Below are 11524 nucleotides of genomic sequence, written 5' to 3'. Positions count from 1 at the left end.
GCAGCCCCTCAAATATTTTCCAAAGGTGTCTCCCCCTGATCCTTCACTAGAGTAGCCATGCCCAGTTCCTGTAACCTGCTTACAATACCAGAGGACTCTGTATGAGCAGAGAGGAGATCATATTCTAAGCGGGCCTGGGATGATGGGCATTGGAGTAGAAAAACAGAGGCTCTCCAACATTGCCTTTCTAGAAAGAAGCTGGCCTCTCCAGGAGGTGGCAGTTTCTATATCTCCCTCTTTTTAATGCCCAAGGAACCACCTGTGATCTTGCAAACATCTCTAGGAAATCTCTGTGGAGTCTCAAAAGTTGATTTCCTCAAGAGCAGCTTCTCTGAAGGGTCTGCAGAGATTCCAGGAGGGAAGGAAATGTGGGGGCTGGCAGGGAAGGGATGGGTTAGGAAGATCAAGATCTGTATTGTTATGTAATTGAAGCATTACAGCTGCCATTCTCAAATCCATGCCTCTGGGCAGTCAACAGGCGAGAAATAAGAGCTCCTCTTTCAAACACAGATTGTGTTTTGTGGTTGTTAGCAAACTTAGGTCTAAAATGATGGAAGCAGAGTAGCAAGCACCAAGAGGCAGCCAGTAGTAGTAGTAGTAGTAGTAGTAGTAGTAGTAGTAGTAGTAGTAGTAGTAGTAATAATAATAATAATAATTTGGACAGAAAAACAAGGAAGCTTATGATAATGAATCATGCTTTGCACCCTAAAAGTGATGTTGACCGATTATATCTGCCAAGAGCAGAGGGTGGTCGAGGACTCCTACAACAGACTATGGAAGAAGAAAAACACAGCTTGAATTATTACATCCAGAAAAGTGAAGAACCAATGATTAAGGAAGTAAATAAAGAGGCCTTTTAAAGACAATTAAGTCAAAAGCTGAATATAAGAAAGAGGTAATTGAGAAGTGAGCTGAAAATTGGAAAAACAAAGCTATGCATAGCCAATACTTGAAAAGTATTGAAGGCAAAGCTGACCAAAAGCTAACTTGGAACTGGTTAAGATCAGGAGCTAACTTGGAACTGGTTAAGATCAGGAGAAAAAAGAAACAGAAGGCTTTATTTTGGCAGCTCAAGAACAAGCCTTATCCACAAACTACATGAAGGCAAAAATTCAACATGTTACCACTGTGGGAAGTTATCATCCAGCCCTCTCCCAGAAAAATGAAATATCCTAAGAAATATTGAAAAGGCAGAATATTTCTCGATGTGAAAAGAAAGAAACATGCTTTAAAAGACAGAATAGCTGCCTATAGCTTCCTGCCCATCCCCACTTTGTTAATAGGCCATTAAGAAGGCCAAGCTAGTCCACTTTACATAATAAAGACTTCTCCACTTCAGCTACAGGAAAGCATGATAATATTAGCCCCAACTGACCACATGGCATCTGAGAGCTCAACCAAACCTGGATTCAAAACACAGCCCAGAGAGTTGCCCCTGCATGGCCCCATGGGAGTCTGACAACCAATCAGAATACATTTCTTACACAGGAACAGGAAACAGAGAGGTGGGACTGAACAGGTTATAAAAAGCCTAGCAAGCCCCTCCCTCATCCCTTCTCTTCTTCTCCACCAACATTGAAGCATGTGATCACCTTTTCTGTTCAGGACTCAAGCCATGTGGTCCTGTCCACCAATAAACAATCTTTCCAAGCAGCCTCCATGTTTCCAGTGTCTTTTTGCCCACTTGGAGCCGAACCCAGAAGGACATTTCTTTCATCACCACGAACAGCAAATGTCGCCTCTGTAATGAGAAAGACGAGACAGTCGACCACTTGATCAGCGGGTGCAGCAAAATTTCACAAACTGACTACCTACAATGCCATGACCGCATTGCTAAGATCATTCATTGGAAATTGTGCCAAAAGTTTGGATTTGAGTACTAGCAAAAACCACTGGGAACACCAGGTTCAGAAGGTTTTAGAGAATGAGAAAGTCAAGATCTTGTGGGACTTCAGAATTCAGACATAACAATAGTTTAAAAGAAAAAAGTATGGTTCATTGACATTGCAATACCTGGAGATGCACGAATTGAAGATAAACAGCAAGAAAAAATCACAAAGTACCGGGACCTATAAATTGAAGTTGAGCGACTGCGGAAAAAGAAATCGTGTGTTGTCCCAATTGTAATTGGAGCCCATGGAGCAATACCTGAAGGGCTACCTCGCTTTTTGGAAAATTTAAATTTATCAGACTTGAACATTCTGATTCTACAAAAAAACACCCTACTTGGAACAGCTTATATCCTTCAACGTTACCTTAACAGTTCCTAGGTCCTTGGTTAGGACTCGAGCTGTTGAGCTACCAACCAGCCCCAAAGGTTGTGAATCTCACCAAAGATTAACCACATATAATAATAATAATCCCCAAAAAAAGATCCTGATGAAAAAGAAGTGTCAAAATAAAACAGCCCCCCCGAATGAAGAAAAAACCCAAACTCTCCGATGTTTTAGAAATTTGATGGAGAATGGGAAAACGTGTCTCATATGTGACTAGAGAAAAGGAATTACAAAATGAAGAAAGGCAATTACTCAAAAGTAAATACAAATACCATGAGGCTAAAATAAGACAACAAATAAATTTATTTAGGTATTGTATAGTGAAAATACGACAGGAAATAGGAGTAGTAACCGTAAGATCTTTAGGAATTTAAGGCAACCAAAATATGTTTCTGGCCTTGATCTTTTGCAGCTTGGCAGCCAGGCTGGGGAGGGGGAGAGTGGGAAACTGCTCATGCGAGAGGTGGGCTGTCCCACACATGCACACGTCCTCAAAGGAGTGGCGAGCCAGCGAGCATGCTCATGTGTGCTGGCCCGCTGCTCATGCATCCCGGCTTCTTTTCCCCCTGCAGGGCCACCAAGACACAAAGTTTGGGGACCATTACTCTAGTCAGACGAAAAAGCTGATTTCTAAGGATAAATGAGTAAGCAAATGGATACACACAAATAGTCATCATTCATTGTCTCTGCTCCCAACTGCCTCTCTGTCTGTAATAATTTTAAAGTATTCCTGGCTGGGAACAAGTCTGTGCGTGTTGTGGCCCAGCAGCAGCCAGCAGAGCTGGCAGCAGATTCGGACAGTGGGGAGGTTGGGGAGGAAGATGGGCCAGTCCTGGAGTCTGGGGAAGACTCTGATGAGGGCTCTGTGTCAGAGGCAGAGAGGGGGTCAGAGCCATATTCCAGTTATCTGCTGTCTTCAGAGTCAGACATCAGAGAGGCAGAGGAACAGCTGGAGCCTGTTCCCAGTGTGCGCATGTGCAGAGTTGCCAGACGAAGGGAACAGCTAAAGAACAGGGGTTCACTTGGGAGTAAAGCCACAGGTGGATGATGAATGGCCCCTCCCAGAGGAAATAAAAGAGGAGCAAAAGGGGAGGGGAGTTTGCAGGAGACAATTAGTTTGCTTAATTGGTTCGTGACTCTCTGAGACTCCTTACCAAGTTTTGCAGATATCGGCCTGTCAGCTTCCCAAGACAGATAAGGTCTGTGTGTAAATGAGCCGAGGTGGCGCAGTGGTTAAATGCAGCACTGCAGGCTACTTCAGCTGACTGCAGTTCAGCAGTTCGGCTGTTCAAATCCCACTAGGCTCAAGGTTGACTCAGCCTTCCATCCTTCCGAGGTGGGTAAAATGAGGATCCGGATTGTTGTTGGGGGCAATATGCTGACTCTGTAAACCGCTTAGAGAGGGCTGAAAGCCCTATGAAGCGGTATATAAGTCTAACTATTGCTAAATTCTCCCTTGAAAGACTTTGCTGGATGTGAATGAGCAGAATTCACAGTAAATTAATAAAGGGTGGTCTTGTTGGGACAAGGAATTGCTTCATGCTCTTGGGAAGCCTCAGCCAAAACAGTCCAGTAGAATTTTTGCTTGAATGGACAATGGATCCACAATCACCAATCTGGAATCTATAACTGGAAGATACACTTCTCCTATGGCGAAGGGAACCCATATGCCACTGAGCCAAGGATGGTCCATCACACATGCCAAACAGCAAATTTCTAAGACTCTTTCCAGAAATTGGTGGATTCAAACTCTCCTGTATTGGAAGGTCACACATTTTTAATGGTGACCAGGAGAGATTAGAGGTGGGAAATCACCACTTTTCTCTATTGCTGCAGAATGTGAAGCCATAAAACTCTTAGGACCTCTGTTTTCTCTAGCTGCTGGCTTGGGATGACTAGCCTTGTTTGATCAATAGCTTAAAAGCATCATCTCCTTATTCATTCCCTATGGGATAAGATTGAAAAGAAAACGGGATGCTACTTCCTGTATATGCCTGGAATTTGAAATGATCCCATGTTGAGGAAAAAAAAAGATGTGTTTCTGCCTGGTTTCGAACCAGGGACTTTTTGCATGTTAGGCAAATGTGATAGCCACTACACCACAGAAACCACAGCTATGGGTATTGCTTCTAGCATGCCCATATCGGTTGCGGATCAATCCCAACTGATGTTTGCAGTATGAGAGGGCTTAAAAGAGCTGATGTTCCCCTAGAGCAGAGGTCGGCAAATGTAAACACTCAAAGATCCATTTGGACCCGTTTCCCACAGAAAAGAAAACACGGGGAGCCACAAAGGTCCTAACCGGAAGACCCCTGTTCAATTCTGGAGCTGACCGGAAGTTTAGTCCCCCCACCATAGAGTCTCCTCCTAGCGCGGCGTACTTTTTCCTCTATTTGTTATAACCGAAAGCCCTATCAATTGTGGAGACAACTGGAAAACCTTCCCCTTGCCATAGAGTCTTCTCCTGGCGCACTGCGCTTCTCCCCCCCCACCGGAAGCTCCTCTCAAAATTATGGTGCCAATCAGTGACGGAGCCGCAGCAGAGGGAGGAAAGAGCCACATGCGGCTCCAGAGCTGCAGTTTGCTGACCTCTGACCTAGAGCAGTGATGGTAATCTTTTCAGAACCAAGTGCCGAAAAGATTAGGTGGAAATGTTGTGCGTGCACACATGCTCATCAGGAAAAAACAAAGTTCCGGGTTCTAGTGGTTTGTGTGCCTGACGATTCTGTCTTGGTGAAATTGCCAAATCCTCACCTCTTCTAAAGAGCTTCTGCACGATCCTGCAGCTGCCTGTCTCTTCTGCAGAAACATTTTGCCGTAAAAAGCAGGGGTGAAATGCTACCAGTTCAGGCCGGTGCACCAGAACCCATAGTAAAAAAAATGCTTTAAAAAGTAAATAAAAGTTCTGATGATCAGCTGTGCCAGGCAATCATTGGGACTTTTTAAAAAGTTTTTTTAAAGCATCCCCCCCCCCTACTGATCAGCTTTGCGACAATCAGCTGGGTCTGATTGTCTGTGAGTTTCCTGCTTCTTGCATGGGCCATTTTGTGTGAAGTCCAGGTGCTTTTGCATTGTGTGTGAGTCAGTTGTGTAGCTTTTGTGTTATTTTTGTGTAAAGGGTGATAGCTGGTTTTTGAGCTCTCTGTCACACTGTGAGGTTCCTGCTTGTTGTGGGGGCCATTTTGTGTGAAGTCCAGCTGCTTTTGCATTGTGTATGAATCAGTTGTGCAGCCACGGCCACACAGTCACATGTCCACCAAGCCACACCTGCCTGGTTACATGACCACCAAGCCATGCCCACAGAACCAGTAGGGAATTTTTTTGAATTTCACCACTGCTAAAAAGCATAATATTCCTGTAGTAGCACAATGCTGTGAAGCATCACTCAGCTTTCCTAACTTGGAACTTGTGTACAAGCTGAGACTGCCATTGATTTGATCTTGTATTCTCTGCAGGAACCAAAATGTAGAAATAACTTCCTCTCCCCTAAGCCTGTGGCCTTCTCCCTGTCAAGGTTCCAAATAGCATCCAAAATTAAATCAGAATTCAAAGCAAAGTTTTGTTCAGAGTTCCAATTTATTAAGAGAGCCATGTTGGCACATCTGGGAAAACCTGAATCTGAAAGCTTCCTGGTTTTCCCCACCCAGTTGAAAGTTCAAGATCTTGCCCTCACATCCACAAGTCCATCACGTGGTCCAATCTCCCACTGCCATGCTTGCAGTTTCACCCATCCAGTTCCAGTCAGGTGCAGAGGTGCAGAGACGAAGGATGACCTTGGCTTTCTAGAAAGGAATTTTGTTTGGGCTACATAGCATCTAACTCCATACAACCCCCCTCCCATTTTCCCAAAATAGAAAAGGCATAGTAGAATAATAGAAAGTGTGGCAGGCCAAAGATCCAAAAGAAATATGGCTGCAGGCCTGACACTCCTGTTTTTTTAATTCTGGGAGGTAAAAATATTCAAGCAGATGGTTAAATAATTAAATATGTCAGAAAAAAAAAACACCGAGAGGGTGGGAACTGCAGTCCCAAGATGAAGAACCCAATCAATAAACAATCTATTGCATTAATTGTTCAACTTATCACAGATGCCGTCCCTGGGTGGGCTCAAACCACCATCCTTCTGGTTAACAGCCAGATGCGCTAACCTGCAGGTGACCTAATCTTTGCCGCAAGCAACTGTTTCAGGACCCCGGAGAGCTCCCACTGAGGACCGCTGATGACTGCTTTATGCCACTCCAGCACTTCTCCGTCCCAAAGAAGAAGCTCAGGACACTTGGGGTGATTCCTCCCCCTTTCGGTTTCATCACTGATTGTGAATAGGTCTGTCTTCTTCTTCCTTCTGTACTCTGGATGGTGAAAAAAAATGCAGATGGCTAAATATTTAGTGAAAAAAAGGATCAATAGGGTGAGAATTGAAACTTCCAGATGAAGAGCTGGTGCAGCATTCAATCCATCACCTTTGCTCTGAATCAGAGAAAACAGGCCGTCCCTGGGTGGGCTCGAACCACCATCCTTCTGGTTAACAGCCAGACGCGCTAACCCATTGCGCCACAGAGACCTGGCACAGGCCTCCCTCTCGGGTCCTCCCTCCTGAGCATCCATAGCTGGGCTGGCTAGACAGCAATAAGATACCTTGTTCACCAGACCCAGTGTGTTCCTCTCTCCCTCCGTCAGATAGCAAAAAGAGAAACCCTGGATGAGAGAAATAAGGTTATTCATGTAAAAAGCAAGAACCTAACAGACTCCATTTTATGCTCTAGCTAAATACTAAAATGTAAAAAAACAGCAGTCTGATAATGACTCCTGTAACACATTCAGCTAATACCATATATAGAATAAACTTTTAGGGAGGGAGGTTAACTAAGGAGGAATTGGATAGGTCAATTTGAGGCGTACCCAGAAAGTGCTGGCGTCAGTCTCACGAGGCTGACATAAATGGATTGATTATTCTATTACGATTCTCTTATCTTCATGTATGGTTGAAATAATGAGGACTTTCCGTTAAAGGGGATACTTACGGGAAACTGGTTGAATAGTCGCCAAATGCCTTTATATAAGACGACTTTATGTAACACAGACATGTACCCCCAAAACTGTATTTAAACGCTGTATCTGGACCTATCAGACATTCTCTTTCTCTCTTTCATTATTGAGAATCCTTTGGCAAAAGCTTATCTTAAATAAATGCTTTTTAATTGTTCATGGTCTCCTAGTTTTTCTGTTCCTTTAAGAAATAGACATTGATTTTTCTCACACTGGATGTAAATATTGCTTCTCTCGAGACAGACTCTCAACAGCTGTGCCAGTGGTGTAGGGGCATCATGCAGGGTTCCCAATCTTGCGACCCGGGTTCGAGTCCCGGCTGGTGCATGTCTCTTTCCACCTTTTGCTCTTCTAGGATGTACAGGCAGCATCCCCGGAGGAAGTTTTGATCCCAGATTCTATTTCTGTGGAAGATTCTAATTCAGGGAAGCCCCTGAAGCCTCCGGGGGGGGGGAGGCTGTTTTCGCCCTCCCCAGGCTCCTATAAAGTCTCTGGAGCCTGGGGAGGGCAAAAAATGATCTCAAAAAGGCTGAAGTCAGCTGACAAGTGGCTCTGCGTGCCATCTGTGGCACACATGGCATAGGTTTGCCATTCCGGGCCTAGAGAGTTGCCCCTGCATGGCCCCAAGGGAGTTTGACAACCAATCAGAACACAAGCTCAATTTTAAAGGCCAGAGAGGGCATAAAACCAGGGACTTCCAGCATCTCTGTCCCTTTTTCTTCTTCACCCAACATCTGGAAGCAGGTGATCTCCCTTTTTTGTTCAGGGCTCAAGCCATGTGATCCTGTCCACCATTAAACCATCTTTCCAAGCAGCCTCCATGTTTCCAGTGTCTTTTTTCCCCACTTGGAACTGAACCCAGAAGGACATTTCTTCCAACAGAATAAAGGAAGCCCATAATTGTACAGCATTGGTTTTTCTTAATTTTTGCTAGATTGGTTCTTGGTTGGCATTGCTGAGACAAAATATATATTTTTTGCACATGAGGAAGGAGGAACAGTCTGCCACACTCCAGGAACTCAGGCAGAACTGAGGTGGTGCAAGGAGACATTTCCCGTATAGGCTTGGAACTTGAAATGCTCCTGTGTTAAGGGGGGAAAAAATGTGTTTCTGCCTGGTCTCGAACCAGGGACCTTTTGCGTGTTAGGCAAACGTGATAACCACTACACCACAGAAACTATAGGTATGGACTGAGCTCAACCAGCATGCCCATATCTTTTGATGCTTGCAATAGGGGATGGATTAAAGATCTGTTATTCTTTTGTGCGTTTGCAGAGCTCAGTAGCAGAGTAAAGGATAAGGGAGCATAATTTAAGGCAGTGATGGCTAACCTTCTTGTTGTTGGGTGCCAAAATCGTGAGCGCGCACATGCAATAGCACCCATAATGCAAAGCCCCCAACCCATGCACATACATGCACAACCTGGAAGTTCAGAAATGATTGGGCCTGTTTTTCACCCTCCCCATGCGCCAGAGGCTTTCCTGGAGCCTGGGGGGGGCGAAAACAGAGTCCCCTGGCCCTCCGGAAGGCCAAAAATCAGCTGGCCGGCATGTGCATGTACACTGGAGTGGACAGCAAACATGATCATTGCTAGCAGAGTGCAGTTTGAGTTTATATTCTGGTGGCTTGACCTGTCATGTGGGTGGGGACGGACTTATAACTTCTTTGGTTTGCTGTTCACTGTTGGCTCTTTAACACTTCTTTGATTGAGTTATTGTTTACTTAATTGTTGGTCTGATGTTAACCTTGGAGTTAATCTATGGTGATCTGGGTGCTGATTGCCAGTGGAGAGGTGCTTGGGTATTTTTATTGTCTTTTTTGCATAGTCTTTAGATGCTGTTAATGTCTTTCAACTATGGTGCTGGAGAAGACTCCTGCAGGTCCCTTGGACTGCAAGGCGATCAAACCGGTCAGTCCTAGAGGAGATCCACCCTGACTGCTCTTTAGAAGGCCAGATCCTGAAGATGAAACTCAAGTATTTTGACCACCTGATGAGAAGGAAGGACTCACTGGAGAAGAGCCTAATGCTGTGAAAGATTGAGGGCAAAAGAAGAATGGGATGACAGAGAAAGAGGTGGCTGGGTGGGATCACCGAAGCAGTAGGCGTGAGCTTAAATGGACTCCAGAGGATGGTCAAGAACATGAAGGTCTGAAGGAACATTGTCCATGGGGTTGCGATGGGTCGGACATGACTTTGCAACTAACAACAACAGCAGCAGCAGCAATGTCCATGTGTTTCATGATGGCTAATTTGTCAGAGTGCCAGGCTTCTAGAAATTCTCTGGCATTTTTGGATTTGGTTTGGTCTCAGATGGTCACAATTTCCCAATTCAAGTTATGGTTAAATCTCTTTATATGTTGTGAAATGAAAGAATTTTCCTCATGTCTTCTGACTGCTAGTTGATGGTCGTAGATGCGTTCTGCATCCTGATCAGCAGAGACCACAATGGCAAACTAGAAACTCGCGCCTACAGAAAAGCTACCCATGCTAACCAGGTGCTCCACTACCAAAGCAACAACCCAACTTCTCGCAAGAGAAGCTAGTGTTGGAAGAAATGTCCTTCTGGGTTCGGCTCCAAGTGGGGAAAAAGACACTGGGGACATGGAGGCTGCTTGGAAAGATGGTTTTAATGGTGGACAGGACCACATGGCTTGAGCTCCTGAACAGAAAAGGTGATCACATGCTTCAATGTTGGTGGAGAAGAAGAGAAGGAAGGACTGAGATGCTGAGTCCCTGGTTTTATGCCCTCTCTGGCCTTTGATCTTGAGTTTGTAATTGTAAGTTTATTTATTTTATTTGTAAGTTTATTTTATTTGTAAGTTTATTGTATTCTGATTGGTTGTCAGACTCCCATGGGGCCATGCAGGGACAACTCTCTAGGCTGCGTTTTGAATTCAGGTTTGGTTGAGTTCTCAGATGCCATGTGGTGTGTTGGGTTATGCCTTAATCCCATCACTCTGGAGCTGAAGGGGAGAACTCCTTATTATGTAAAGTGGACTAGCTCAGGCGTTAATGGCTCACTGACAAAGGGGGATGGGCAGGAAGCTGCAGGCAGCTATTCTGTCTTTTAAAACATGTTTCTTTCTTTTCACATCCAGAGAAATATTCTGCCTTTTCAATATTTCCTAGGATATTTCATTTTTCTGGGAGAGGGCTGGGTGATAACTTCCTACACTAGTAAGGACTTTGTTTAAATTAACCCAAACATACCGCAGCAACCTGGAACAGCAGAAAAAGGAAATAAAGCATCTACACAATATAGTAAAAATAAATAAATATGGATATCCATGCCACTTTATCAAAAAGTCCCTGATCACTCCACCCAGGATTTGGGTTTGGCTAGCCTAGAGAAAAAAAGGAATATCAGGGACATGACAGTAGTATTCCAGTATTTGAGGGGCTGCCACAAAGAGGAGGGGGGGTCAACTTATTTTCCAAAGCACCAGAGGGCAGGACAAGAAACAATGGATGGAAACTTATCAAGGAGAGAAGCAACCTGGAATTGAGGAGAAACTTCCTATCAGTGAGGACAATTAAACAGTGGAACAGTTTGCCTTCAGATGTTATGGGTGTTTCATCACTGGAGATTTTGAAGAAGACACTGGAAAATCACTTGTCTGAAATGGTATAGGATCCTGTTCTGACGCCCTCCTCCGTCCCGTAATGAATGCCAAGACATGCTTAACTGGAATTTCACAGCACTTTATTAACAGGAAACATAAACCTCGGTGGCTGAAAGCCAAGCACAATGAACAGATAAGAACCTTGGAAGCAACTGAGACGTCAACAAAGACAGATAACAGCTTCTCCAGCGTTACAAGTGAAGTTGAATCCTGCAAATCAGACTCCTCCCCAAGTCCCTCCTTAAATACACTCTTGAGAGGAGCCTAATTACAACCAGCTGGGTGCAATTATTTTTTGTAACTGTGGAGCTGTTTTCTTCGTCGATCTGTCTGGCGTTGCCAGGCATCCAGGACTACCTCCCTTGTCTCCTCGTCACTACTCCAAGGTCTGACATCAGGAGCACACTCCCTTCGGCTCTCACCGCTGCTCCATGTCTCAGGTGCCTCCTGGTGGCCAACCAGCCTCTCTGCTCCCTGCTCGGAGTTGGAACCATGTCCAGGGTCCTACACCTCTTCCAGAGCCGACTCATAAGGCCCCTCGCTGTCGGAGTCTGTTTGCAGTTCCAACGGCTCCTGCT

At 44.8% G+C, this 11524-nt stretch overlaps 3 non-coding genes across 3 annotated transcripts; all 3 read right to left on the bottom strand.

Annotated features, from left to right (window-relative positions):
• Positions 1 to 4312: 4312 nt before the first annotated feature.
• On the bottom strand, positions 4313 to 4385 carry TRNAV-AAC (transfer RNA valine (anticodon AAC)). The gene has a single exon. It is a non-coding gene; the product is annotated as a tRNA-Val (tRNA).
• Positions 4386 to 6763: 2378 nt separating this feature from the next.
• On the bottom strand, positions 6764 to 6837 carry TRNAN-GUU (transfer RNA asparagine (anticodon GUU)). Its single transcript has one exon. It is a non-coding gene; the product is annotated as a tRNA-Asn (tRNA).
• Positions 6838 to 8427: 1590 nt separating this feature from the next.
• Positions 8428 to 8500, bottom strand: TRNAV-AAC (transfer RNA valine (anticodon AAC)). Its single transcript has one exon. It is a non-coding gene; the product is annotated as a tRNA-Val (tRNA).
• Between the last annotated feature and the right edge of the window lie 3024 nt (positions 8501 to 11524).

This window comes from Thamnophis sirtalis, unplaced genomic scaffold (assembly GCF_051295495.1).
Source record: "Thamnophis sirtalis isolate CommonGarterSnake01/CBP01778 unplaced genomic scaffold, rThaSir2_p1.2 scaffold_3, whole genome shotgun sequence".
NCBI classification, from domain to species: Eukaryota; Metazoa; Chordata; class Lepidosauria; order Squamata; family Natricidae; genus Thamnophis; species Thamnophis sirtalis.
The sequence above is the reverse complement of the archived record's forward strand: the minus strand, read 5'-3'. Positions and strand labels throughout refer to the sequence as shown.